Here is a 13,707-nt window from a genome sequence, read left to right as displayed (position 1 = left end):
GGGATGATCACTTGTATGTTGGTCTTCGAAGAAGCAGAACTATGTATCTCTCTCCACTGCTGAATCTGAATACATTGCTGCTGGATTTGCTGCGCCCAGCTTCTATGGATGAAGCAAACACTCAAAGACTATGCCATTTATCTGAAGCAAGTGCCACTCTACTGCGACAATGAAAGCGCCATCAAGATTGCCAACAACCCAGTTCATCACTTGAAGACAAAGCACATTGAAATTCATCATCACTTTCTCAGAGATCATGTTATGAAGGAAGATATTGATATCATACACGTCAACACTGAACAACAATTGGCAGATATCTTCACCAAGCCCTTGGATGAGAAGAGGTTTTGCAAGTTACGGTGTGATCTAAATATCTTGGAATCCTCAAATGTCCTGTGATTAGGCACACATCCTAACACTTAAGCATGTTGATGACATAGATGTGCAACACACGAAGTAAAGTATATCTTCAATCAATGAAGACTTACATTCTGAGTGTGAATATATTAACATGGAACTTGACTTCAGAGCGCCACGATAATTGTGCGCTGTGTCTGGGTCTAATACTTCCTATACGGTGGGTAACGCCACCACCAAATTCTTCTGTTTGAAGTGTTTTACTCATGGCGTTACATTTGCTATGTCTTCACATTTGGATTGTCTTCAATTTCAACTTGTTTTCATGATTATCTTCACTATACTGATTTGATTGTCTTCTGATATATACATATTTGTGTTCTGTCCTCTACAGCATTCACTTATAGCTATGTCTTCCTTGTTGAATCTTCTGAACTAAGTGAATGTGATCGGACCCTAATCTCTCTATGCTCTCTATCTCAACCTCTATCTGTCCAAATCATATGCATTCTATTGAAACTGTCGAATGTCTTCTCTGCGTCCTTGTCAGCAGAAGATACAAAGACAAACATTAAGTCTGTTTTAAATGCTCTATCCTTACTGCCTGAAATCCGGAGAAGCCGAAACGACCATCCAACAGTTCGGGCGGACGTGGGAACGTGGGACAACTCCGAGTCTGTTGCATGCGTGCCATGTGTCCCTCAGATGTGAACCGCCAGGGGCACCTGCGTAATTATGCTGCGCCTCATACTTCCTTATAAATACATGTCCCCTGCGGTCAAGAAAACCTTCTTCCACCTATCCACCTCGTCAAAACCCTAGCGCCACCGCTAGCTCTCGACGACGCCGGCGACAAAGCGCTTAGCTGCCGCGACTTCACCGACGCCGTCCTTACGCCGGCCGCGGTCTTCGTCCTCACCGCCGCCGCCGTAGGTGTCCTCCGTCGCCAAGTTAGGGGATGGTGGATTGAACTGCTCGGTCTCCTACTCTTCCCATCTAGCAGTTCATCGTGTGGTAAATAAAACTCTCTTTTTACCATCTTTTTGATCCTAAGAGATTCATCCTGTTTACCGAAAGTGGTTTCTGCCTACTCAATGTTAGATCTATCTTGTCTGTATCTCATTTATGCCTAGTATATTCACTTAAGCTTCATAAAGAGTTAGATTCCTCACTTGTACCTATTCCTGGATTCGTACAAATCTGGAACCAACTCCATACACATAAGTGAATGTCTTTGCACCATGAGGTCAATGTCTTCAAACTGATTTATCTTCAAAATCTTCTGAGAATGCATATGACCTCTCCCCTTCCCTCGCATCTCTAATGCTGTCACAGGTACATGTCCATGGGAGAATCCCTTGGTTCTCATAGTCTGCATTCGTTTGCAGAATTCTTACAGCATCACATTAACTCTCCCGAAGCCAGTTCCTGTTTGACCAGCAAGCGGAAGCCTTTCAAGCCTTTGAACATTTTGAAGCCATTCAGTTTGAAGTTCATGGCTACACAGAAATCAGCAAGGAAGGGTGGCACACAGCGTCGAGGGGGAACATCAAGAGATCTGCCTGATGACCTCTCAGAGCTGTACAAGACAGATCCAGAAGAGGATTACAATCACCGCAAGACACGAATCCAATGGATTCGAAGATATTGGGCCAAACAATGGTTTAAATACAAGTTTGTGACCCAGGAGTATGCTGAGAAGATGTAGCGACCCAACCCGAATGGATCAAGTCTTTGTGCTTAGGTGTCATCCCTGGATCAGTATGCTGACACACACAGTACTCGAAGGATTTATAGCAGAGGTAAATCACATGTATAAAGTAACGTAAATACTATTACCTCAATCCATATAGCGGAAGCAACAAGGTTGTGGTTTCCCATCAACACCAACGGCAAAGTTGAGTGTAGAAATCGTAACCCTAACGTATCACTTACTCATCGTAAGAAACCTGCAACATAAGACGTTGCAGCCCGAAACGGGTCAGTACATTGAATGTACTGGCAAATTCACACCATAGAGAATGATGAACAATGGCTATCACTACATGCATATTTGGCTGGTGGAAAAGCTCTATGGTTATAAGGTTTTTGCGTAAAGCCAATTTTTCCCTACTGCAAAGGAATAAATTTATTTAACTATCATGGTGGTTGTGAAACATTGAGAATGGTTGACAGCATTCTCAATCCCAATTAAAAATAATTAAAACCCAACAACATTAATTAGAAGTAACATGTTGAGATTCACAATGATATTCAAGTACTAGATACTCAAGTTGTCCATAACCAGGGACACGGCTAATCATGATTAGTTTGTACACTCTGCAGAGGTTTGCGCACTTTTCCCCACATGACTCGATCGCCTCCGTTTGTTTTCTCGCACTACATGGTGTTTGAGAAGACGGATGATCGAGACATAGTCTTTCAGAAGCACTAGCACCTTACATGTGGGGTAGACCGTACCACCTACAACCCCTACATCTGCTAGTCCACCCCGTAAGAGTTCGCACAACTTAGTCAACTATGCCAGAGCCCATAGTAGCATGTGGCTGCACACGGAAGTTTCTAGTTTGAAAGATCTTATGATGCCTTTGAGCCTGGGTGGCGGTCCAAAATAAAACAGGCAAGTCCTGATAGACATTAGGTGCCTCAATCCACCCAGATGTGTGTTTAAGTTGCCACCTTAGATAAACCATTAAAAATTATCAATCTCACATCTGTCATGGATATCACTCACCCAATCCACGTCTACTAGCATAGCATGGCATAATAAGCAAACGTAGAAGTAACTCCCAAAGGTTTCATAATAATACAGGTGATAGGTACTACCTCATCTACTTCCCATCCCACAATTTAATTAGATCCTAATCATGCAATGTGTGAGGATTGATCTAATGCAATAAAACTGGGTTGTAGAAAAGGTATGATCAAAGTGTGAACTTGCCTGCAATGTAGATGAAGATGATTCGCACTTAAAACTCTTGATAGATCTACTCGTCACACTCCGGTCAATCTATCGTAAGCAAACAATATTAACCACACAATAAGTACTCATCTAATGCACAAGTTAAACTCGAACGAGAGGACGAACCAGATAGTTCAACTTAAGAACTCTGGTTGCAAAGAAAGAACGAACCGAACAAAGAAACGGAAAACAAATGGCGGAAGAAAACAACTCGGTTCTAGCAAGTTGAAACTAGGTCAAATTTTACCATAGCAAAAACTTGTTCAAGTTGATTAGACGGAACGGCGGTTTCGAGACGAAACTCCAGGCGCTTGAATCACCTGATTCCGAAAAATGGGCGAGAAGATAAACTAGAACGAAGATCGGATCTGAGATCGCGATCGCGGAATAAATCCGACGAAAAGAAAGAGACGAACGGTTAAACGAACGGGCGTCGTTAACCGGGAATAATCGGTGATCACGTTAGTTGAGACGAACGGTCCGAAAGAAGAACGAAAACCGATCTAGGGTTTTTGGAAAAGAAACCGAAAAAGAAAATGGAAAACCGATCTAGGGTTTCGGAAAAGAAACCGAAATGAAGAATCGGAGAGAAAAACCGGAAAAGAAAACCGGAACGGTTTCTTTTAAAAGAACCAAACCGCGGGGAAGAAAGAGAGAGGCCCGGGGCTACCTCCGGCGAGGCGGGGCGAATGGTGGCGACGGCGGCGCACTAGGGCGGCGGCGGCGGCGCTATAGGGGCGGCGGCGGCGGGTGAGGCAAGGTGCGGCGGCGGCGCAGGTGTGGGGTGGCGCGGCGGCGGTGTAGGGCGCGGGGTGGGGCGCGGCTTGGGGAGATGCGGGTGGTGTGGGCCTTGGGGTTGATTTGATGTGGGGAGAGGGTTTGATTTGATGTGTTGGAGGGGGGGTGTGGGGGTATTTATATAGGTGAGGGGAGGGATTTACTTGGGGTAGGGGACAAGAAATAGACTAGGAATAGGAAAAGGAAAACGAAACAAGGAAAAGGGCTAGCCTAGAGTCATTTTTGGACTCGGCTAAGAGCAAGAGGCGAGGCGGCGGCCTCCTGGCGCTTGGCGCCTGGCGCACGCGCGCTGCTGGGGACGGCGGCTGGCTGGGCCTTGGCCCGGCGAGCCTGCTGGATTTTTTTTAACGGTTTCGCGCGCAGAAAAACACAGAAAAGAAAATCTAAACGAACTCCAAAAATTCTAAAGTAAATTTTCCCCGACTCCTAAAATGAGACGAACAAAATGAACTTTTCTCCGGGCCTAAAAAGCAATTTTTGAAAACGCGCATTTTTCCCTATCCAAATAAAATGCAAATAAACTGCGGCAAACAAAAATTTGATCTATTTATTAAATCTTCATTTTTCCTCAATTTTGGGAAAGTCATATTATTCCCTCTCTTATATTTTTTTGATATCGGAAAAATTATTGAAGATGAAATAAATAAATCAAATGATCCTCTTTTCAAATTCGAGAAAACTCTCAAATATGAAAATAACGAAATCTCCAACTCTCTCCGAAGGTCCTTGAGTTGCGTGAAATTTCTAGGATCGACCAAAATGCAAGAAAAAAAAGGTATGCATGATGATCTAATGTATAACATTCCAAATTGAAAATTTGGGATGTTACAAACCTACCACCCTTAAAAGGAATCTCGTCCTCGAGATTCGGAGAGGCTAGCAAGAAAAGGTTAGGGTTTGGGGGTCTTCTCAAAATCCATCGATCATCACACGGTGTCTGGGGTCCTACCACCCTTAGAAGCATGGTTACTGTTCCATCAAAACTCATATACTCCATCCTTATTCTTGACAGTGTCGTTCTTCTCAAATCTTCAGGATAATTCCTTATCTGGCTCTTCCGGTAGTGGCATAACCTTTTCCTCAATTCTTCTATCCATTCCTCTTGATAAGTTTATTCCGCGACTGGGTCTTCGTAGCTGACGGGTCTGGCGCCAAAACTAAACAACTATCGATATCTCATGGTGGTCAACAATTTATGGTTTCTCCTGCAGGAAATGGGTCTTGGTTGATCCTCACCGTATAACCTACGGTTGGCAAAGCTGCCTTGTACAAGGGAAAAATACCTATACCATTCTAAGGCTTAAACAAGGTTTTGATCGTCGTCTCTCCACTATAGATAAGTCACTCAGATTTACCATCCCATATAGCAAGGCGAATAATAAGAGTAAGTCGGTATGGTGATCAATCCATCCTGCACCCAAATCATTACCCTGTATATGCTTTAGTGAATCTCGCATTCTAACACTCGGTCATCCTCACAAGCATTGCAGAATTTCTCTTGTCGACGAACCAAGTTCGGATAAATCCATAGATTCTGCAAGCCAAACAACCATCTATCGTTCCTTCACAACTCTCAGGTTTTGCGTAAACTCCTATAAAATCGTCTGTCGACAAAGGTATATCCACTTCCAGGGTTTTTCCTTCAGCAAGAATGTGCTTGCTTCTTGGCAGGTCCTGGGGGCTGTGGGTTATGGCCCATCTCATCACTTGTAGTCCTTGAACTTATCATCAGGCAACGGATCATTATTCCAACATCCAACTTCGAACTTCCTAGCATACTTACAGTCCATCCAATTGTAATGTCTTCCTTCCTTCTATTAGCTCCAAACTAAAACGTGATTACTCAAACTCATCATGGAATTTTCCATTGATCCATATTTCCAACATCATATCTCCTTCATATCCAATAGTAATCCATCTCTTCATCCTCATGGAATATCCCTCATATCGAGATAAAATGAATTCCATATTCACTTCATGGAACATCATTATCCTTTCCAGGGTCAAGCGTCCTTACATGGGAATATTGGCCATCTCTGCATGGCACTTCTTCAACTGGGAAACATGAAACACATCTTGAACTCCTGACAGTCCTTCGGGTAACTCCAACTTGTTGCCACTTCTCCCATACGCTCCAAAACTCGGTATGGTCCTACAATTCTCGGGGCAAATTTTCCCTTAACTCCAATACATTTAACTCCTCGCACAGGGGACACGCGAAGACATGCTCTGTCTCCAATTTCATAGACCACCTCCTTGAGTCTACATAACTCTTTTGCCTGGACTGAACTACCTTCAGTCTATCTCAAATCAACTTAATATTCTCGTCTGACTCCTTGATCACATTTGGTCTAAACAACTAGCGGTCTCCAACTTCATCCCACATACTCTTGGGGTATCACACCTATCGAGACAAAACTCGTATTCATTTTGTCCGAAATCCACTCAGGGGAGTATCCTTATCGTCTCCAGGGGTCAACGGTTCTTACAGGGTGCTACCACCCTTAAAATGCTCCAATATTTTATAGACCATATTTCTCATATCCTCAAAAATGGTCACATCTTTCCTCATAGAGTAACTCATAAAATCCAAATCAGTACCAACACTGCTAACTTTATTGATTCTTAAATTATTACAATCTCCTGTTTTTCCATTACATGCCTCAACTCAACACCTCAATATAAAGGAAAATGTCCTCACTACTACGACTATATTTCTTCTGGTACAAACTCAACTACTTATCACAAGTCTCCTTCTCCTTCGGACAATCTCTGGCAAAGTGCCCTGCTTAATTACAACTAAAACATATTACTTCTGACAAGTATCGAGGTTTCCTTTTTGGGCATTTGTTGAGGTAGTGCCCTGACTCCTTGCACCCATAACAGGTGACATGACTCAGATCCTTCCTGGAATCCAATCTACTTATCTTTCTGGACTTCTCCATTCCAATCAGGGCTTCTATTTCCTGTGGGTCATACTCTACTTCCTCAGTCGGGAATTCTACTAGATCCCCATTCATACAATTCTGGGAGATGTGTCCTTCTTCTCCACATGAATAGCAAGACTTGGTGCAGGGTTTAATTGGCTCTTCTTTGGGTGTGTCCTCCATATCTTCCTTCATCACAGGTTCTTCTAAACTTTCCATAAGGGCTCCTTTCATTACTTCTTTATTCTGTTGTACGGTCCTTCATACCATGGGGTAAATGTGACACTGAGTAGGATAGTGGGAAATCCCTTCACACAAGAAACAAGTAATTTGCCTAGTTGGGCATTCTTCAGCTGGGTGACTTCCTTCACAATTTGGGCATTCATCCTTGTGTTCTTTATGGGTGTGTCCGATTTCTCCACAAATCTTGCATGCACAAGGTTTCTTCATGTCCTTTCCACAAGACTTCAACTTCTGGGACACCAGGTGAGATCTTTGCAGAGTCAACTTTAGTTTTCTCCAAGTGGTTACTCCTTGCCATCCATTCATGGTTTGGTATATCCTCCACCAAGTAGCAGCACCTCTTTCAAAGCATTGAAGAGCATGCTGGGTCATATCATTTCCAACTATAGGGTTATCCTCCATATGATCCTCCATGTTCCGAATCCATCGGTCTGTCTCCAATTGATTCATCGGTCCAGAAAATACAAGCTCATCTCCATTCATCCTCTATTGGGTCCATGGGTTTGAGGTGAGATAAGAGAGAGGGAGAGGGACACACAATACAAACAAAAGTTTTGAAAAGACAGATTTTTGTTGTGGCTGTCGAAAAAAACAACAAACAAATGACAGCTCACAATCTTCGCATCTAACGTAGGTATATAACAGGGGTTTGGTCTTCTAAGGTCAATAAATCTTCAACGTCTCCAAACTCTTCCAGTTTTGCTCATGCCTCCAACAGCTTCTTCAGATCATGCTTGTCTTTCTCAAGTTCTTTCACCAGATCAATCTCTGTTGACGCAAAGTCTCTCGTGACATCCTTTAATATTCTGGAGTTGCATTTCAAACTTCTAGGTTTCAACATCCTTGGCATGAACCATGGTCTAATTCCTGACGAATCTCCGGTTTCTCGAGTTTTGCTCCTCTAGCTTGCTACTTCAGCTTCTTGGACCTAAGTTTTTCACGAAATGCTTCCTTTCAAATACGGCTTCTTGTGGCTCCATCTTAACTTCTTGATGTAATACTCCAGATCCTGGTGATACACCGGTTAAGGTTAAAACTTCATCTTACTAATAGGTGCTCCATCAGCCTTCTTCCATCAAATCCATTCTGATGACATGCATCCTTAACTCAGCACGGTGACAATAGCATCAGCGCGAGATAACTTCTTGGATAGCTGTGTTTCTGCTCTTGTCATTTCCATGAGCTATCATTCCATAGTTGATATCTCCTACCTTAGGGTTTTCTTGACAAAACTTTGAGTTCTCATGCTCCTTATTTCAGTCTTTCTCCGATACACCTTGATCTCGGGTATTGACAACTTCCATAGTCTACCAAGTTCCATAAGGGTAGCCTTCCTAGGTCATACAAATATGGGAATTCTTTAGAGCCTTCAAATTCTCCTAGTCTTCAGAGTCTTCAACCACTGTAGTTTCCATTACTATAATGCATGGAAAAACTCTTCATTCCGAAGTGGCCTTAGTTGTCGATATGTCGTACTTCTTGGGGTGGTCTCATCAGTCGAATCTTCGAGTGGTCAAAAGGGGAAAGGGGTATGGTCTCACTAAAGAGAATTTTTGAATAAGCTCAGAAGAGAAGAGAGGTAAAAGATCTTTTTGAAAGGGAAAGTTGTAGAGAAAAAATCTTTGCTATGGTCTTGCCAGTTTCTAGGGTCACGTCCTACAGTCAACATGTGCTCTGATACCATCTTGTAGCGACCCGACCCGAATGGATCAAGTCTCTGTGCTTAGGTGTCATCCCTGGATCAGTATGCTGACATACACAGTACTTGAAGGATTTATAACAGAGGTAAATCACATGTATAAAGTAACGTAAATACTATTACCTCAATCCATATAGCGGAAGCAACAAGGTTGTGGTTTCCCATCAACACCAACGGCAAAGTTGTGTGTAGAAATCGTAACCCTAACGTATCACTTACTCGTCGTAAGAAACCTGCAACATAAGACGTTGCAGCCCGAAACGGGTCAGTACATTGAATGTACTGGCAAATTCACACCATAGAGAATGATGAACAATGGCTATCACTACATGCATATTTGGCTGGTGGAAAAGCTCTATGGTTATAAGGTTTTTGCGTAAAGCCAATTTTTCCCTACTGCAAAGGAATAAATTTATTTAACTATCATGGTGGTTGTGAAACATTGAGAATGGTTGACAGCATTCTCAATCCCAATTAAAAATAATTAAAACCCGACAACATTAATTAGAAGTAACATGTTGAGATTCACAATGATATTCAAGTACTAGATACTCAAGTTGTCCATAACCAGGGACACGGCTAATCATGATTAGTTTGTACACTCTGCAGAGGTTTGCGCACTTTTCCCCACATGACTCGATTGCCTCCGTTTGTTTTCTCGCACTACATGGTGTTTGAGAAGACGGATGATCGAGACATAGTCTTTCAGAAGCACTAGCACCTTACATGTGGGGTAGACCGTACCACCTACAACCCCTACATCTGCTAGTCCACCCCGTAAGAGTTCGCACAACTTAGTCAACTATGCCAGAGCCCATAGTAGCATATGGCTGCACACGGAAGTTTCTAGTTTGAAAGATCTTATGATCCCTTTGAGCCTGGGTGGCGGTCCAAAATAAAACAGGCAAGTCCTGATAGACATCAGGTGCCTCAATCCACCCAGATGTGTGTTTAAGTTGCCACCTTAGATAAACCATTAAAAATTATCAATCTCACATCTGTCATGGATATCACTCACCCAATCCACGTCTACTAGCATAGCATAGCATAATAAGCAAACGTAGAAGTAACTCCCAAAGGTTTCATAATAATACAGGTGATAGGTACTACCTCATCTACTTCCCATCCCACAATTTAATTAGATCCTAATCATGCAATGTGTGAGGATTGATCTAATGCAATAAAACTGGGTTGTAGAAAAGGTATGATCAAAGTGTGAACTTGCCTGCAATGTAGATGAAGATGATTCGCACTTAAAACTCTTGATAGATCTACTCGTCACACTCCGGTCAATCTATCGAAAGCAAACAATAGTAACCACACAATAAGTACTCATCTAATGCACAAGTAAAACTCGAATGAGAGGACGAACCAGATAGTTCAACTTAAGAACTCCGGTTGCAAAGAAAGAACGAACCGAACAAAGAAACGGAAAACAAACGGCGGAAGAAAACAACTCGGTTCTAGCAAGTTGAAACTAGGTCAAATTTTACCATAGCAAAAACTTGTTCAAGTTGATTAGACGGAACGGTGGTTTCGAGACGAAACTCCAGGCGCTTGAATCACCTGATTCCGAAAAACGGCCGAGAAGATAAACTAGAACGAAGATCATATCTAAGATCGCGATCGCGGAATAAATCCGACGAAAAGAAAGAGACGAACGGTTAAACGAATGGGCGTCGTTAACCGGGAATAATCGGTGATCACGTTCGTTGAGACGAACGGTCCGAAAGAAGAACGAAAACCGATCTAGGGTTTTCGGAAAAGAAACCGAAAAAGAAAACGGAAAACCGATCGAGGGTTTCGGAAAAGAAACCGAAACGAAGAATCAAAGAGAAAAACCGGAACGGTTTCTTTTAAAAGAACCGAACCGCGGGGAAGAAAAAGAGAGGCGCGGGGCTACCTCCGGCGAGGCGGGGCAAACGGTGGCGACGGCGGCGCGCTAGGGCGGCGGCGGCGGCGCTATAGGGGCGGCGGTGGCGGGTGAGGCAAGGTGCGGCGGCGGCGCAGGTGTGGGGTGGCGCGGCGGCGGTGTAGGGCGCGGGGTGGGGCGCGGCTTGGGGAGACGCGGGGTGGTGTGGGCCTTGGGGTTGATTTGATGTGGGGAGAGGGTTTGATTTGATGTGTTGGAGGGGGGGTGTGGGGGTATTTATATAGGTGAGGGGAGGGATTTACTTGGGGTAGGGGACAAGAAATAGACTAGGAATAGGAAAAGGAAAACGAAACAAGGAAAAGGGCTAGCCTAGAGTCCTTTTTGGACTCGGCTAAGAGCAAGAGGCGAGGCGGCGGCCTCCTGGCGCTTGGCGCCTGGCGCACGCGCGCTGCTGGGGGCGGCGGCTGGCTGGGCCTTGGCTCGGCGGGCCTGCTAGATTTTTTTTAACGGTTTCGTGCGCAGAAAAACATAGAAAAGAAAATCTAAACGAACTCTAAAAAATCTAAAGTAAATTTTCCCCGACTCCTAAAATGAGCCGAACAAAATGAACTTTTCTCCGGGCCTAAAAAGCAATTTTTGAAAACGCGCATTTTTCCCTATCCAAATAAAATGCAAATAAACTGCGGCAAACAAAAATTTGATCTATTTATTAAATCTTCATTTTTCCTCAATTTTGGGAAAGTCATATTATTCCCTCTCTTATATTTTTTTGATATCGGAAAAATTATTGAAGATGAAATAAATAAATCAAATGATCCTCTTTTCAAATTCGAGAAAACTCTCAAATATGAAAATAACGAAATCTCCAACTCTCTCCGAAGGTCCTTGAGTTGCGTGAAATTTCTAGGATCGACCAAAATGCAAGAAAAGAAAGGTATGCATGATGATCTAATGTATAACATTCCAAATTGAAAATTTGGGATGTTACAGAAGAATGCCCTCAAGAGTCCTTAGGGTGACATTCTCTTCTGAAACCTTCAACCCAAGACCAGAGCTGAAGCTATTGCTCAGGGTTTCTATCGCTCTATGGTACGTGGACCACAGCCTGACAATGCCGACCCATCATCACTGCTCTAGTGTCGTGACGATAATCTCTTCAAGCGCAACTTCCAGCACGCAAAGACATCGTCCAAGGAAAACAAGAAGTCATTGGGACTAGACTTCAACCCTAGTCCTTCTGCTCCACGGGCTGACGGCACACGCGATGCTGAACCCAATATCATCAGACCTTTCTACAACCTTGATGGTCTTATCACTCACATTTCTGTTCAAGGTGCCAAAGTAGATCATTTTGATGATGATGCCGACACTGATGAAGCCCCATCTCCTGCTCCAAAGCCGCAGAAGCAAAAGTAGGCTAGAGCTTCAAAGTCAGCTGCTCCTCCAAAAGCTTCACGTGTGAAGCCACTGGCTACTGCACCTCCTGAAGACAGTGTGCAGTCTGAAGATCTATCACGTATCTCCAAGAAGACGGAGATGAAAAAGAATACTGATCAGGCATTGACCCCTCCTGCCATTCTGCGAGACGAACACATTGATCTGTCCAGTGATGAAGATCTTGCAGATGACGCTCTTGAGCAACTGATTAAGAGCAAGGAAGATGCAGAAATCTTCAATGATTTGCCTCTCTTTGACATGGCAATCATCCACAACTTCATTAATGAGTGGTTTAAAACCCCCAATCTCAGCTTTGACGATCTGCAACTTCCAATTGGCCTCAGCGTCTCTTTCACTGGCGCCATTGCTTCTGAGCTAGCTCTAACTCGGCGCATCGTTGAACTGAAGCAAAAGATCGAATATGAGAAAGCTCAGTTAAAGAAGCACATGGCAAAGCTCAGCGTGCAAGATGTCAAAAACTTCAAGGTTATGCTGCACGAGCTCAAGGAAGCCTTTCTCAAGAAACAAGAAGAAGCTAAAGATTCTCGTGCGCGCATGAAGAGTCTGGCTGACAAGTGCGTGCAAGCCTACAATGAAGATGAGAAGCGCAAGGCTCTTGGGCATCCTGGCATCGACCCCAGAATGGCTGCAAAGAAGAAGAAGAAGCCATCGACGGACAAATCTGCACCTTCAAGGCAGGAAGAACCTCGCATTGTCTTCCCAAGCAGCATGTCTGGCTCGAAGCCAAAGGTCACGTCCACCGCTTTAGAACTGAAGAAGACAAGGGCTGCCGAGGCTGAAGCTAGAAAGAGGAAAAATCCTAATGCTTCTGATGTCGCTCCCTCCAAGAAGAAGCGCAAAACCAAGGAAGATCGGGCTGCTCCCACAGAGCCCCTTGTTGTCGAGCCCATCTCGGTTGCTCGTCCTAACTCTTCGCATCAAGAATGGCGGATGATAGTTCACGAGCCTGCTTCCACAGAGGCTCCTGAAGCTAAAGACTTTCTAGAAGTTGACCCCACCGCTGCTGAAGACATTGGTCACCATGACAATGTTGAAGATGATGTAGTTCTTCCTCAGATTGAGCACAATTTGGTATCGTCGCCTGTTCTCACGAATAGCAAACTCATCAGCATTGGTCGTCCTCTGACGCCAATTGCTCAGGATGCATCATGGGATGATCACCCACAACAACAAGTCAGCCCACCAGTGCAAGAAGAAGAGGATGACTTTGAGGCCCAGCCAACTCAATCTTCACAGGCGTCGCCAGTTTTACGCAGGCTTCGCAAAGGACCAAGGCCCCAAGTCCCTCTTTCGAGCGTTCCAGAAGGAGAAGTGCACCACCAATCTGTTGCACGTCAGGTGTTCCCAGAAGCCACTCCTACTGTGAACGTCTCCCAGTCTGAAGCTAAAG

This window comes from Triticum aestivum, chromosome 7A (assembly GCF_018294505.1).
Source record: "Triticum aestivum cultivar Chinese Spring chromosome 7A, IWGSC CS RefSeq v2.1, whole genome shotgun sequence".
NCBI lineage: Eukaryota > Viridiplantae > Streptophyta > Magnoliopsida > Poales > Poaceae > Triticum > Triticum aestivum.
The sequence above is the reverse complement of the archived record's forward strand: the minus strand, read 5'-3'. Positions refer to the sequence as shown.